Below are 16,754 nucleotides of genomic sequence, written 5' to 3'. Positions count from 1 at the left end.
TACACTTCTGACATCTTCTCTGACGTATAAGTTTCTCGGATAGGGATGAAATGGGCACTTTTGGTTAGTCTATCCACAATTACCCAAATGGCATCAAAACCACGGCTAGTTCTGGGCAGTTTAGTTAGCAGGTCCATTGTAATTTGTTCCCACTTCCAAACTGGAATGTCTAATGGTTGCAACTTACCGTATGGTTTCTGATGCTCCGCTTTGACTTGTAAACAAGTCAAACAATTCTCTACATATTTAGCCACATCCCTTTTCATCCCCTGCCACCAGTAGTTTTGCTTCAAATCTCTATACATCTTAGTCGCTCCAGGATGGATCGAATAGCGAGACTTATGAGCCTCGTCAAGCAAGAGACTCTTAACACCACATGTGTTTGGGACCCAAATCCTATCATTCCGGTATTTCATTCCATTACTCCCTTCCGTAAGGTCTTTTATCATCCCTTTTATACGTTCTTTCTTCCAATTTTCTTCCTTTACCGCTTCGGTTTGGGCTTCTCGGATTCGCTCAAGCAAACCTGAAGTTACTACCAACTGCATAGACTGTACTCGAATTGGGGCGCATTCGTCCTTTCGGCTAAGGGCATCCGCCACCACATTAGCCCTTCCGGGGTGATAGTGGATCTCGCAGTCGTAGTCTTTCACCACTTCTAACCAACGTCTCTGCCTCATGTTTAACTCCTTCTGATCGAAGAAGTACTTCAAACTCTTATGGTCAGTGAAAATAGTACTTTTCACACCATACAAGTAATGCCTCCAGATCTTCAAGGCAAAGACCACGGCCGCCAACTCAAGATCATGAATCGGGTACTTGGTTTCATGCCGCTTAAGTTGCCTAGAGGCATATGCGATCACCCTTCCCCTTTGCATTAGCGCGCACCCAAGGCCTAGGTGTGATGCATCCGAATACACCACCATATTTTCCGTACCATCCGGTAAAGTCAATACCGGTGCACAGGTTAACTTTTCCTTTAATGTCTGAAATGCCTTTTCTTGATTGCTTCCCCAGACGAACTTCTCATTCTTGCGGGTCAATTTGGTCAACGGTGCTGCGATTTTGGAGAAATCCTGAATGAATCTCCGATAGTAACCCGCCAACCCCAAGAAACTCCTAATTTCGGATGGATTCTTTGGAGGGCTCCACTTTGACACCGCTTCCACTTTCGACGGATCCACCAATATTCCTTCGGCACTTATGACGTGCCCTAGGAATTGCACCTCTCGTAACCAGAAGGCGCATTTTGAAAATTTAGCATATAATCTCTCTCTCCTTAACACTTCCAATACTTCTCGTAAATGGTTGGTGTGCTCCGCCTCGTTTCTTGAATAAACGAGGATATCGTCTATAAAACAATCACCGATCTATCGAGCATCGGTTTGCAAACCCGGTTCATGAGGTCCATGAAAGCCGCGGGCGCATTCGTTAATCCGAAAGACATCACGAGGAATTCAAAATGTCCGTATCGTGTTCGGAATGCCGTTTTTGGTACATCACTTTCCTTTACCCTTAGTTGGTGGTAACCCGATCTCAAATCGATTTTTGAAAACCAGCTAGCGCCTTGTAATTGATCGAATAAGTCATCGATTCTCGGGAGCGGGTATCGATTCTTTACCGTGAGTTTGTTTAACTCCCGGTAATCAATACACATCCGCATGCTCCCGTCCTTCTTCTTTACAAAGAGCACTGGAGCTCCCCAAGGAGACACGCTAGGCCGGATAAATCCTTTTTCAAGTAACTCTTGTAACTGAGACATTAACTCTTGCAGTTCCGACGGTGCCAATCTATACGGTGCCTTAGCAACCGGTTTAGCACCTGGGGTCAGTTCAATCCCGAACTCTATTTCGCGCTCCGGTGGCATTCCCGGAAGATCTTCGGGAAAGACGTCTTTATATTCACGCACCACAGGTACGTCTTCAATCCTTGGCGTTTCTTTTTCGACGTCACGTACGTAAGTTAAATATGCCTTACACCCGTGTAGTATAAACTTGCGGGCTTCTACCATCGAACATATCATGGGATTACAAGCCTTCTCCCCATAGATGATGACACGCCTTCCGCTCGGAGACGTTAGGTGTATCTCCTTACGTAAGCATATCACCTTAGCATGGTAGCGGGATAGCCAATCCATTCCGACGACCACTTGAAATTCACCCATGGACATGGGTATTAAATCAATGGAGTATTCCTCTCCATCGATATTCAATTTGCATTCCCAACATACATCACAGACAAGAAAACTTTTATTATTACCTACTTCTACTTCCATTGGCATAGGTAATTTCGTTAATGTAAACATGGGGTTTTGAATAAATCTATGTGAAACAAAAGACTTATTCGCACCGGTATCAAATAAAACACGTGCAAGGATCGAATTTACAGTAAATATACCTGTAACCACGCCGGGTTCCATCTTTGCTTCTGCAGCAGTGATTTGGAACGACCTTGCCTTAGCCTTCGGTGTTTCATTCCTAGAGTCAGCACTCTCTTTCTTTCCCACCAATTCCGGACATTCTGATTTTTTATGACCCGGTTGGTAACATTTATAGCACACCGTTACTTTGTGTGGGCAATTTGCAATCCCATGCCCTATCTTGCCACATGCCACACAAGGTTTGTTCTTGAAGTAGCATTCACCCTTATGAGTGCGTCCACATGTTTTGCAACTCGGAGATCCTCCTTTTGCACTTCCCTTCTTCGAAGATTCAGCTACCTTTGGCTTCTTTGTGGGACTCGGGTTTTCATCCAAGGCCCTCCTCTCACCTCTTTCAATTTGCCTTTTTAGTTCAATCTCGCGTTCCCGCGCCGCATTAATTATATCGGTGAGGCTTTCATAATGTGAGGGAGTCATGAACTCCCTATATTCAGCCCTAAGCATGGTGTGATAATAATAAATTTTCTGTTCTTCAGTTTTGACCAAGTCATCACAAAACTTGAGCTTATCCATGAACATCCCCGTAATTTTATCGACGGTTTCACCTTTTTGTCTTAATTGCATGAACTCCTCCTTTATCTTATTTACCACTACCTTGGGGCTATGATGTTTGAGGAATGGTGCTTTGAAATCCTCCCACGTCATTGCCCTTATTGCTTCAACACCCCTTTCGTTTCTGAGGTTGTCCCACCAATCCTTGGCTTGGCCTCTAAGTTGGCCAGTTCCATAAGCCACAAAATCACCTTCTTCACAATGCGTTCGTTCAAAAACACCCTCGATGTCGCTTATCCATCTTTGACAAGCAATTGGGTCCACCTCTCCATTGAAAATCGGAGGTTTACATGCCATAAACTTATTGTAAGAACAACCCTTCTTTTCCTTAGCCTTGCCTCTATCATTGGTAAGGTCTTCTCTTAGTTCACCAATCCTTTCCTCCATAGTCGAAAGTAGGGTGTTTTGCATCCTCTCTATAAATCTTGGTAGGCTAACTTCGATTGCCCTTCCGACTTCCTCGGCAATCTTCTCTTTCAACTCGTAGGTAGTGAGGGATAGGACGTTATCACTAGCACCTCCCGACATCTTCTTACTGAAATATTGAAATAATTCGATAAATAATCTTGTTCCATCACTCTCATGCCTTTATATGAGACTTCATACTCATTATTCGGCCAAGTGTATAACTTTGCCTTACTCGTTTATACTAAGTGTACTTCCCGGGTTCGAGTATATTACTATACTCCTCCCATACACAATAAATCGTTACTCTTTTAGTCTTTTTAAATTGACTTTTGCTTTAAATAAATTCTTACCGGATGTTGATCAAGCCTTGAACCGAACACAATTCTCCTTAACCTTAGCTCTGAATACCAACTTATAACACCCTTAATTATAATACACAATATATGTATATACTATATTTTTTTTACCGACTAACTAAGAAAGATCATAATTATTTAAAAGCGCAAACACTAATATTAATCTTGGTTTAGTACATAAGTGTTTCAAAAACCACCACAACACTAAAGGATACATAGTATTCCTTTCATTTTAAAATTATCACTAATGAACATCTAAGACAAAAGTGAAGAACTACTTCTTGAATGTGTTCGGTTCATTAGCCTTGTGTAGATCATCATCCGCTTGATTGACTTACTCGAAAGCTGGAAATTTAACAAAATAATAATGTTAGAACCCTCAAATTTCACATAATTAAGTGTACGCTTAAAGCGGGTTCGAAATATGAAATTATACAAAGCTTGACGATTTTGGCTGGGCTCCACCGTAAATTACGGTGGTCACCGTAATTTACGGTGGACACTGGGCACTTATGGTTCTACCGTAATTCAGTAAAGAATCACCGTAAAGATTTACCCTCCACCGTAAATTACGGTGGTACCGTAATTTACGGTGGCTCCTGCATATTTTTCCTGTTTGCTGTTTTGACCCGTTCATACCAATCTCTGCACTTTTAAGTCATCAAAGCGCAGTACAGGGTATTTCTTTGCAACAAGCACGACCCATTTAGATCCCTTGCTTCAACACACACGCTCCCATTACCGGTTTGCGCGTTAACAATATTCTTCCCATTACCCGACATACGGGTTTATGGTCTACGGATGAGGTACTTCCGTTACCCGGTTTGTACCCATCATTTTTTTTAACTCGTTTGGGGTTGCCATTATGAAGTCCCTCATTTTAGACAACCAAACCAACACGACTCTAATTTGTTCAAACTAGTAAACCATTAAATTGAAAACTAAATCATTAATATAATAGTAACGTTAACCACGTACCTCAAAGCTTTCCTTTTAAACGAGCGTCCGCACCGGCTTGACTTCCCGACGCCTCACTCGTGTTGCCTAAAACATACAAGCCAATTACCATTAGAACCATTTGGCTCATGACTAAGCTTGTTACTTTACCAACACCACATTTGTGTCGATCAATGTCTTTTAGGCATTTTATCAAGCATCTTATGTGTATGATTTCTTACAATTCATAACTAAGTTTAACATTTACCATTTAGCCATGATAAACTTTTATTTAAGCAATTTCACAAGATTTTCACATCAATAATTCTGGACCTATTTCATTGAACCTGAATTACACTAGGATAACATCATAATCCTAGTTTCCCATACTATTCTACAAAACCCTCATATCACCTCTAATGGTGAATATGAACTTTACAAGAGTTAGACCAAAATTTCAACAAGAAATCTACTAGGGTTCCTCCCTATACACTATTTCAATCAAAACAAACATCATGCATGCTCAGATTTGAATCTCATCAATTTATCTAAAATTTAAGGTAGAACCGAATCATGAAATTTTGCATACCTTACAATCTCTTAGTCAAGGTGATCACAAATCTATGTTCAGATTTCAATTTGAACTTGATTCAAACCTTCAATTGATGGATTTTGTGAATATTAGGGTTTGAGGGGAAATCCCCTTGTTCCTGCGTTCTGGTCGATCAAACACACACTTAGGTGTGTGTTTGGTGTGTTATTTTACTAGTAATAATTGAAGTTCCAGATTTGACAAGTTTGGTCCCTCAATTATACATGAGCTATAGAAAAAGGGCATTTAATTATACTTTGTCATATTATGTTAAGATTCTTACTAACTAGGTTATCTTTCCTAGTCTTTTATCTTAACTTACTACTAGTATTTAGTTTAAAACCCTAAATACACCTCCACCGCCTCCGCCATCCCACATCTCCGTCGACCCCACCTCCATCTTCTCCAGCGCGTCGTTTCTCTTCCTCCGATTTATCTTCCGATCTGCTACGATTATAATCATCGGGGCTGAATGGGGTCGTGGGATGTTGGTAATTGGCCTTCTTTCGACCCCCACAACTTCAGCCAACTTCGCCCCAACGATCCTTCTGCCCCTTTCGTAAGCTCATCACTATGTATTTAGGGTTTCCTTTCTGTTTGTTAATTCAATGTAACGTGTGGGTGCTCAATTGTAACACCCTAGTTACTAATTAACAGTTTTACTTGTAAATACCGACATTTAGATGTGTAGTTAAGACTACACATATTATAAAAATACGGGTTTTCAAAAACTTTTACAAATTATAAGTTATTCTACATCACGTGATTAAATTCGTTGTTTAAAATTTACAACGTGGCAAATTGCGGAAGCATGAATCTTTATAGTGTTCGGTTCTTCGATGATGCTTGATCGTCTTCCGGCATCCAAAATGTACCTACATTTCATAAACATGAAATGCTTTAGTCATACGGGACTTAAAACGCGTCTAAACGAGTTCGAGAAACAATTGATAACAAAACAAAGTTTTCAACCTGACCTCCACCGTAAATTATGGTGGCACCGTAATTTACGGTGGCCACTGGTAGTACAGGTCCCACCGTAAACCAGGAGGGATCCACCATAACATTTTTCAACTCCACCGTAAATTATGGTGACACCGTAATTTACGGTGGCCCCTGCATCAGCAGGTCTGCAGCTAAAATTCAGCTATGCCAGTTTTTACGGAAACGGCCATAACTTCTTCGTTATTGATCCGTTTTACCCGATTCTTTTTCCTACGTGTCCGTAATTTAATCCTCCATCTTATGGAGTTAAAATCCTACATCCAACATAAGAAATTTTGAGACTTCTAAGCCTTCGACCCGTTACCTTTTTACCAAATTTTAACCCGTTTATGCATTTTGTCAAACAAATGTATTTGTTTGATTCCTATATCTCATACACTTCTTCTAACTAATATTACCTACTATATTAGGTTCCAATCATAGGTTTATTACACAATTTAGACCCGTTTTCGCTCGTATGCTTATTTTGACCCGTTAAGGGTATTTTAAGCACTTTAAAGCTAGAAATCGCTTTCATACCCTTCTAGCATTGCAGTTCTACATTTCTTATCTAGTAACCTCCCACTACAACTATATGTGTATTGGGTTTAATGGGGATACCTATATATATATTCCGAGTTTTACCCCTTGGATTACCATTTTACGGCAAAGACTCATATAAAGCCCTTCGACCCAAGAATTGACGTTTTTCACTATCTAACATATCCCAAGTATTTGTATAATCATAAAACTTATTTCCGAACCACCTTTAAGGGTCGTTCGTCCGAATTGGCTTACAAGGGCAATTTGGTCAATTTTCACCCTTCTTTTACTACAAGGACCTTTAAATACTTGTTTGACTCAAAATCCGACCTTTTAACTATAATTCTTGTTTGTAAACCCATGTGCTTCTAAAACACTATAATCTTAACTCAATTTATTCGGTTTACCTAAAAGATAACCGAATATCTATATTTTAACCTTGTCTAACTCTTATAGAACACCAAATTCTTCATGATGAGTTGTGTTATTATACATACCTGGCTCGGATCAATATATTGACCCGTTTCAATACCTTGCCTTAGTGGCGGCTAAAAGATAGCGCCGTAAACATCCATGTGCTATTTATTCCCTGAAATCATACTACTCGACAACCCGTTAGTCGATATTGTCAAAGGGTGATAATTTCACCTTTTGACCTGTTTGGTCTAAATGACCGATTATATTAGCGAGACGACATGTATTTTCATCTCGACTATATGACTCGCTCCGATTCACATCGTGCGGTCATTTTACCTAAAATTCATTTCTTAACACCTTTTGGCCTATTAAGGCTTCCTTCATAAGTGTCCTTTAAAACCAATAGTTATGGTCAATGCGTGACCAATTTACCGTTTTACCATTATTATTTGTTTTGGTTTACCATATAAGGTAACCATTTAAAAGTTCGTTTTCCATTCGTCATAAAATGATCGAATTACCTATTTAACTCCTTTTAAACCATCAACATGGTTTCTTGTCATGTTCGACTATCTTGTTCCGTACGTCTACTCGCCGGAACATCATACCTCAACTATGTATTTATCTTATTCGTAACTAAAACGATAAGGTAATATTCTAAAATATAGGACTAGTGTAAGCTATACTTACCTTGCATCCGAATTATGCTCTTCCCTTCATTCTTGATTCGTTTGACCCGCTTCCTTTCCCAAGCCTCCACCTAGCTCGTTAGGCGTCAAACTATTTTCAATCATTTACAAGGCGGTCAAATTAGTCATAAAAATCACGAGTATTCCACCTCGCTTATTTACTATGCCGAAGCTACTATTCGACTTCATGATTAGTTAACTTAGCTTATCAAAAGTTAACTACTTATCTATCACTTGGTTTACACAATTAAGTCAAATCAACATTATGATTAAAACCCGTTTTAACCCATATTTCACGTAATTAGTCAATTTAGGCAATTACGCGCTTGATTCGTACTTTCAACATATAAACGTTCACTTAGGCATTTTAACAAACACCTTGTGGGCATATTCTATAAAATCAACAATCCATTTTTCATGACTAGTTATTTACCCAAGTTTTAACATCATTCACAAGTTCTTATGTCTAGCATGCATAACAATACCTAGACTTACTTCATAGAGATCAAAATACACTAGAGTGACAATCGAAATCCTAGTGTTTAACATATTTCTGCAAAACCCACTAAACACCCATATTGGTGATTATGAACTTCATCATGATGGGCAACATTCAACAAGCTAATGGCTAGGGTTACCTCCTAGACATGATTTCATTCCAATTTCATCAAAACAACAATCATGCAAGCACAAATTTCGAATCTTATGTGTTCATCCAGAATTTGAGATGGAACCAAATAGTAAAATTTTACATACCTTATGATCCCTTTACTAAGGTGATCACTAATTTGTGCTTGGATTTCGATTTGGGCTTGATTTGGCTTCTCAATTGCTTGATTTTTGCTGGCTAGGGTTTGGGCATGGAACCCCCTGGCTCTCCTGCGATTCACGACCAGAACACACACTTTAAGTGTGTGTTTTGGTGTTTTAACCCTTGTTTTAATAAAATAACTTTCCCACTTGGCAACATTGGTCCCTCAGGTTTCCTTTTGATCAAATGGAACTATAACTCACCATTAGTCACTTAATCACAGGCTACTAACTAGGTTAATTATTCATTGTTACTTTAGCGGGTTCGGGAAGTCATAACCCGTTATGTATTTAAGTCACGTCAATTCGGATTTCTCATAAACCTTATTTACTTGAAAACATTTATTAACGTTTTATTAAATATTAGGTTTATTTACTTAAATCCTAATATTTACCGGGTTACTTTCACCACTAACAGTATTTTACCCACTCTTTTGTATTAACGAGGGTTAATTACTAAACCCGTTTTCGGGGTGTTACAAGTCTACCCCCCTTAAAGAGGTTTCGTCCTCGAAACCTTTTCTTACATAGTTCATTGAGTTCTAAACTCAATGCATTTTGACTTGAGTAATTTCTTAAGCATTTCTCATACTTTTACCAATTGTTAGTATTACCAGAAAAATTATGGTAATGTCTTTCTGGTTACAGAACCTCTACGTACCTGATACGACATAATGTGACTTCGAATTGACGTGATCTCGTTATTTACACTAGTTTAGCTAACTTAGCGATATCCGTCGCTTTCATATACCATCGAATTCCTTATGAATCCGTTACTTTGAACCGTTTAAAGGTCTTTAGTGAAATCTTTCACTTTTAGCAACAATTTCTTTTATTTTCAAACTCATTTATTCGGTTCAGTTATACCGAATCCACCGCTTACAAGCAACCAAATTACTTAAATGACCTTAACCGGTCTCGCTTACTCGACTTATTAGTCCAGTTACTTTTTACCGCTTGCTTGGCTATAATGTGATTCTACTTCACATTACATTTCTTGACCGCGACCGTGTCACGTCAGGTTTAGTTTATATCAACGTTTCTTCATCATACTTCTCCTTTTCGAATGTATTGTCTCGCACCTATCGATGTCGAGACCCATGCTCTTTGATGTTAACCATTTTCTAATCTCTCTCGTAATATCCATATTTGTTAAAATATTGTTTCTTACTAAAACTAAATTTTAGTTTAGCTTTCCCTTTTTCTTCTTGTCTCACATCTTTTACTCATTTCCAGGACCTTTCGTCTGAAAATTCATTTCTTTCCGTTGTCTTTTCGGTAATATTTCTGTCCGTTTAGATGTTTTAGTGAAACCCCTCACTTTTGTCAACCAGGCCTTTCTCGATCCCTTAGCTTTTAACTCACTCAGTTAAGTTAGCGAAACCCCTCGCTTTTATACTACCTTTACCTTCCGTTATTTATTATACGCGGGGAGTTTAACCATTTTCCTCGCTTCACGTTATTGACCCGTAGGTTCTTTCACTCAGCCTCGTAGGCTTATTTCTTTAGATTTTTCACCTTTTTAAGACGAGGCCTTTATGATCCATTTGCTTGAATTCATGTCCCGTGGGTCATTTTTGGCCCCGTAGACCTTTACCCTAATTAACATCCCGTAGGTTATGATGATCCCGTAGATCATCTTTTATTCTAGTCTTGGTTCAAATGTGTATACGTTTATATACGTATATGGCGGTAAGGCATCCCTTTTTATGTTTATAATATTATTCACCTTTTTACTTTTTGGATTTCATTTGACCTTGACCGTAGTCTAAGGCTACATTGTTTTCTTTCGAATCATCTTTCCGACTGCTCGACTTCTAACGTCAATTACACGTCGGTTTTCCATACACTTACCGTTACCCGGTTCTTACCTGTACTTCCTTACGTCCCATTACCCGGGTCCTTTTATTTCAGTGTTTTTAACGTCTTTAACTCCTTTACATAGGTTTATTAATATTTCGCACTTTTATTTATCCGATTCGCACTTACTTAATTTAGCAAGTGTCATCTTTATTAAATTTGTTTGACTTGTTCGTGTGAACATTCATCGCTTACGAATGCCAAACTTCAGTCTTTGTTTGACCCGTTCAGCTTTGAAATAGCTGAACATAATTTATTCAAAATTTCTATTTACATTATTTTGTCATTTTTTAGTTAAGACTCAAAACCCGAGTCTTTTAACTTTCCATCCGAGTTCCCGTTTCTCGGTTCACGCATGTGTTTAAATCCTTACCCACCAACCGGGTGTTTTACCGAAGTCGTTATTATTGCAACCCTTACGGTATGCATTATGACTTCCTTTCGCCTTTATATTCCTACTTTGTTCTCGAATTTGCCGTTTTACAAAAAAAACGACCCATTTAGAGACGTATTCGCATTTTCCGGGTTCGAGTGTAAGTACACTCCCTCCCAATGCATATCTTGATCATTCTACATGTTTGCATTTTCCGGGTTCGAGTGTAAGTACACTCCTTCCCAATGCATATCTTAGTCGTTTTACATGTTTACATTCTCTGGGTTCGAGTGTAAGTACACCCCCTCCCTGTGCGTACCTTAATCATTTTACATGTTTCTTTGCCCCCTTCTCTCGGGCTCATCTTTCTAATATAATACGCTTCTGTCACTCAGCTGTGCGTTTACATGATAATCAAATATTTTGCTTATCTGATTCATTTGGGTACTTTTTATGCTAGTCCCATTCACCCCGTCCCTACTACATCGAATGTAAGTATGTCCATCATAAAAAGTTCATAACATCATGTGTTCACTACTTACTTGGCCAGAGTAAGCGATCAACACATGACACACATGACCTTTTCATAATTTCCGCGCTACACCCCATGTAAGTGACGCCTCTAATCTTTCTATATTCTTGACTTTCATTGGCAACCATTTATTCAGTTACTATTTAACAATTAGTAGATTTACATGTTTCATTCCTAAACATATACAATGTTTCCCCTTTTTATCAAACTAATATATAATCACATTTATTAACGTGATTGCTACTTTTCTCAATAGCATCGAATTGAGAGTTTTCCATTTGGATAATTACCCCAATCCAAGTTTCCATATGAACAAATCTTGTTACTCATTTGTTATTCATCACCGTGAACAACACATTTTCTATTAAATTTCTCTTGGAAATCAGGTTTTCCAAGTTCTATCGTATATATATGCAACCGTCATTACTTACGTGTTTGTTGCATATTACTACTTGTGCATTTAAATTTAAAAGTGTGCACCTGATAATGCTTGCTTTAATAGGCTCTCTTTGCCAATAACCTTGTTCGCGGTCGTTCCGCGATTTAGTCCTTGATGAGCATGCTCCTCCTGTTATACTTCGGACCGTTCCATCATCATATCCACAATTTGTTTGACTCTCGTCGTCTTCAAACGCGAGTGTCCTTCAATTAAAACATTCACAAAAGTTAGTAACGTCAACTTTAATAATCGCCCGTATTATAATACAAGGCTTTTTCTACTATACGCGTCAATGCGCGTATTTTCGTCAACTACATCAATCGTTTAATTGGGGGTAACGTGCGTTACACGATAGCCCTATGTGTTATTTACAACAATTTAGCATACTAAACTATTAACATACGTGTACTTACCGGATTTGCGATCAAGCCTCGAACCGAACACTATTCGTTATCAAGAGCATAAGGTTTAAGTCCAAGCATGGTTTTCCCCACCATACTTGAATCTCTTAAACCAAGGCTCTGATACCAACTTGTAACACCCTAGTTACTAATTAACAGTTTTACTTGTAAATACCGACATTTAGATGTGTAGTTAAGACTACACATATTATAAAAATACGGGTTTTCAAAAACTTTTACAAATTATAAGTTATTCTACATCACGTGATTAAATTCGTTGTTTAAAATTTACGTGGCAAATTGCGGAAGCATGAATCTTTATAGTGTTCGGTTCTTCGATGATGCTTGATCGTCTTCCGGCATCCAAAATGTACCTACATTTCATAAACATGAAATGCTTTAGTCATACGGGACTTAAAACGCGTCTAAACGAGTTCGAGAAACAATTGATAACAAAACAAAGTTTTCAACCTGACCTCCACCGTAAATTATGGTGGCACCGTAATTTACGGTGGCCACTAGTAGTACAGGTCCCACCGTAAACCAGGAGGGATCCACCATAACATTTTTCAACTCCACCGTAAATTATGGTGACACCGTAATTTACGGTGGCCCCTGCATCAGCAGGTCTGCAGCTAAAATTCAGCTATGCCAGTTTTTACGGAAACGGCCATAACTTCTTCGTTATTGATCTGTTTTACCCGATTCTTTTTCCTACGTGTCCGTAATTTAATCCTCCATCTTATGGAGTTAAAATCCTACATCCAACATAAGAAATTTTGAGACTTCTAAGCCTTCGACCCGTTACCTTTTTACCAAATTTTAACCCGTTTATGCATTTTGTCAAACAAATGTATTTGTTTGATTCCTATATCTCATACACTTCTTCTAACTAATATTACCTACTATATTAGGTTCCAATCATAGGTTTATTACACAATTTAGACCCGTTTTCGCTCGTATGCTTATTTTGACCCGTTAAGGGTATTTTAAGCACTTTAAAGCTAGAAATCGCTTTCATACCCTTCTAGCATTGCAGTTCTACATTTCTTATCTAGTAACCTCCCACTACAACTATATGTGTATTGGGTTTAATGGGGATACCTATATATATATTCCGAGTTTTACCCCTCGGATTACCATTTTACGGCAAAGACTCATATAAAGCCCTTCGACCCAAGAATTGACGTTTTTCACTATCTAACATATCCCAAGTATTTGTATAATCATAAAACTTATTTCCGAACCACCTTTAAGGGTCGTTCGTCCGAATTGGCTTACAAGGGCAATTTGGTCAATTTTCACCCTTCTTTTACTACAAGGACCTTTAAATACTTGTTTGACTCAAAATCCGACCTTTTAACTATAATTCTTGTTTGTAAACCCATGTGCTTCTAAAACACTATAATCTTAACTCAATTTATTCGGTTTACCTAAAAGATAACCGAATATCTATATTTTAACCTTGTCTAACTCTTATAGAACACCAAATTCTTCATGATGAGTTGTGTTATTATACATACCTGGCTCGGATCAATATATTGACCCGTTTCAATACCTTGCCTTAGTGGCGGCTAAAAGATAGCGCCGTAAACATCCATGTGCTATTTATTCCCTGAAATCATACTACTCGACAACCCGTTAGTCGATATTGTCAAAGGGTGATAATTTCACCTTTTGACCCGTTTGGTCTAAATGACCGATTATATTAGCGAGACGACATGTATTTTCATCTCGACTATATGACTCGCTCCGATTCACATCGTGCGGTCATTTTACCTAAAATTCATTTCTTAACACCTTTTGGCCTATTAAGGCTTCCTTCATAAGTGTCCTTTAAAACCAATAGTTATGGTCAATGCGTGACCAATTTACCGTTTTACCATTATTATTTGTTTTGGTTTACCATATAAGGTAACCATTTAAAAGTTCGTTTTCCATTCGTCATAAAATGATCGAATTACCTATTTAACTCCTTTTAAACCATCAACATGGTTTCTTGTCATGTTCGACTATCTTGTTCCGTACGTCTACTCGCCGGAACATCATACCTCAACTATGTATTTATCTTATTCGTAACTAAAACGATAAGGTAATATTCTAAAATATAGGACTAGTGTAAGCTATACTTACCTTGCATCCGAATTATGCTCTTCCCTTCATTCTTGATTCGTTTGACCCGCTTCCTTTCCCAAGCCTCCACCTAGCTCGTTAGGCGTCAAACTATTTTCAATCATTTACAAGGCGGTCAAATTAGTCATAAAAATCACGAGTATTCCACCTCGTTTATTTACTATGCCGAAGCTACTATTCGACTTCATGATTAGTTAACTTAGCTTATCAAAAGTTAACTACTTATCGATCACTTGGTTTACACAATTAAGTCAAATCAACATTATGATTAAAACCCGTTTTAACCCATATTTCACGTAATTAGTCAATTTAGGCAATTACGCGCTTGATTCGTACTTTCAACATATAAACGTTCACTTAGGCATTTTAACAAACACCTTGTGGGCATATTCTATAAAATCAACAATCCATTTTTCATGACTAGTTATTTACCCAAGTTTTAACATCATTCACAAGTTCTTATGTCTAGCATGCATAACAATACCTAGACTTACTTCATAGAGATCAAAATACACTAGAGTGACAATCGAAATCCTAGTGTTTAACATATTTCTGCAAAACCCACTAAACACCCATATTGGTGATTATGAACTTCATCATGATGGGCAACATTCAACAAGCTAATGGCTAGGGTTACCTCCTAGACATGATTTCATTCCAATTTCATCAAAACAACAATCATGCAAGCACAAATTTCGAATCTTATGTGTTCATCCAGAATTTGAGATGGAACCAAATAGTAAAATTTTACATACCTTATGATCCCTTTACTAAGGTGATCACTAATTTGTGCTTGGATTTCGATTTGGGCTTGATTTGGCTTCTCAATTGCTTGATTTTTGCTGGCTAGGGTTTGGGCATGGAACCCCCTGGCTCTCCTGCGATTCACGACCAGAACACACACTTTAAGTGTGTGTTTTGGTGTTTTAACCCTTGTTTTAATAAAATAACTTTCCCACTTGGCAACATTGGTCCCTCAGGTTTCCTTTTGATCAAATGGAACTATAACTCACCATTAGTCACTTAATCACAGGCTACTAACTAGGTTAATTATTCATTGTTACTTTAGCGGGTTCGGGAAGTCATAACCCGTTATGTATTTAAGTCACGTCAATTCGGATTTCTCATAAACCTTATTTACTTGAAAACATTTATTAACGTTTTATTAAATATTAGGTTTATTTACTTAAATCCTAATATTTACCGGGTTACTTTCACCACTAACAGTATTTTACCCACTCTTTTGTATTAACGAGGGTTAATTACTAAACCCGTTTTCGGGGTGTTACATCAATTGTTCATCTCGAATGATTTTAGGGTTAAATAATGATCCATTGTACTGCAGAATTAGGATTATTTGAGTATTGAGATTAATCAGATTATAGAAATTACATTCCTTTTTGTTATGGTTGCTTTTATATTTGTTGGTATATATTTTCTTGATAATATTGAAAAAAGTTCAACTTCTTTCAAGATTTTATCAAAGATGAAAGTTTATTTATATTTCAGTAGCTTGCAGAAGTTAAAAAACAAACATTCTTTTTCTTGTACACTACAGAGATTTGGTCCACCTCTTCAGCTGCAGATGTATGCAGATGTGGTCCGCAGACTGCAGACGTTTTTCCTCTAAAAAACAAACAACACCTAAATATTCTAAAGTTTTGTTTTAGTTGCTTTCGTCAACACCATTTTGAGTTTGAAATATGCATTAAAATTGAATTTGAAACACTATATATAAGAGCACGTTGGCTTTCTTCTTTGTCATTTCTTCCCATAAGAAGCACAGTATATGAAGGCAAGTGAGTGTGAGCCATGGAGGATGGAATTGATTACACGCTATATTCTTATGGTCTTCTATTAGCATAAAGGAAACAAATCATTTTGATTATTAAAATGACTAAAATGGACAATTCATAACGAATATGCTTCAAGAAAAACACTAATAGAAGAATCCGTCTTGTTTTGATCCACTCTAATAGTTTGCCCATCACGACTCATAAATGTTGTTAAAAAGGGGTTGTTTGATAACATCTGAATGGTTAAGTGCTAAACCAGTAAGAAGTCTCAATTATTAAGTGCTGAACCAGTAAGAGGTCTTAACCATTAAGAGCCTGTATAATGTTTAACCGTTCAGAGGCAAATGTCTGACCAATTCAGATTAGAGGTCTTAACCATTCAGAGGCGGCAAATGTCTGAACCATTCAGACATCTGCTCGTGAAACAAACAGTCTAAACCATTAAGTGTTGAATCAGTAAAAAATCTGAACCATTAAGGGTCTCGTTATCGTT

Source organism: Helianthus annuus, chromosome 9 (genome assembly GCF_002127325.2).
Source record: "Helianthus annuus cultivar XRQ/B chromosome 9, HanXRQr2.0-SUNRISE, whole genome shotgun sequence".
Lineage (NCBI taxonomy): Eukaryota > Viridiplantae > Streptophyta > Magnoliopsida > Asterales > Asteraceae > Helianthus > Helianthus annuus.
The sequence above is the reverse complement of the archived record's forward strand: the minus strand, read 5'-3'. Positions refer to the sequence as shown.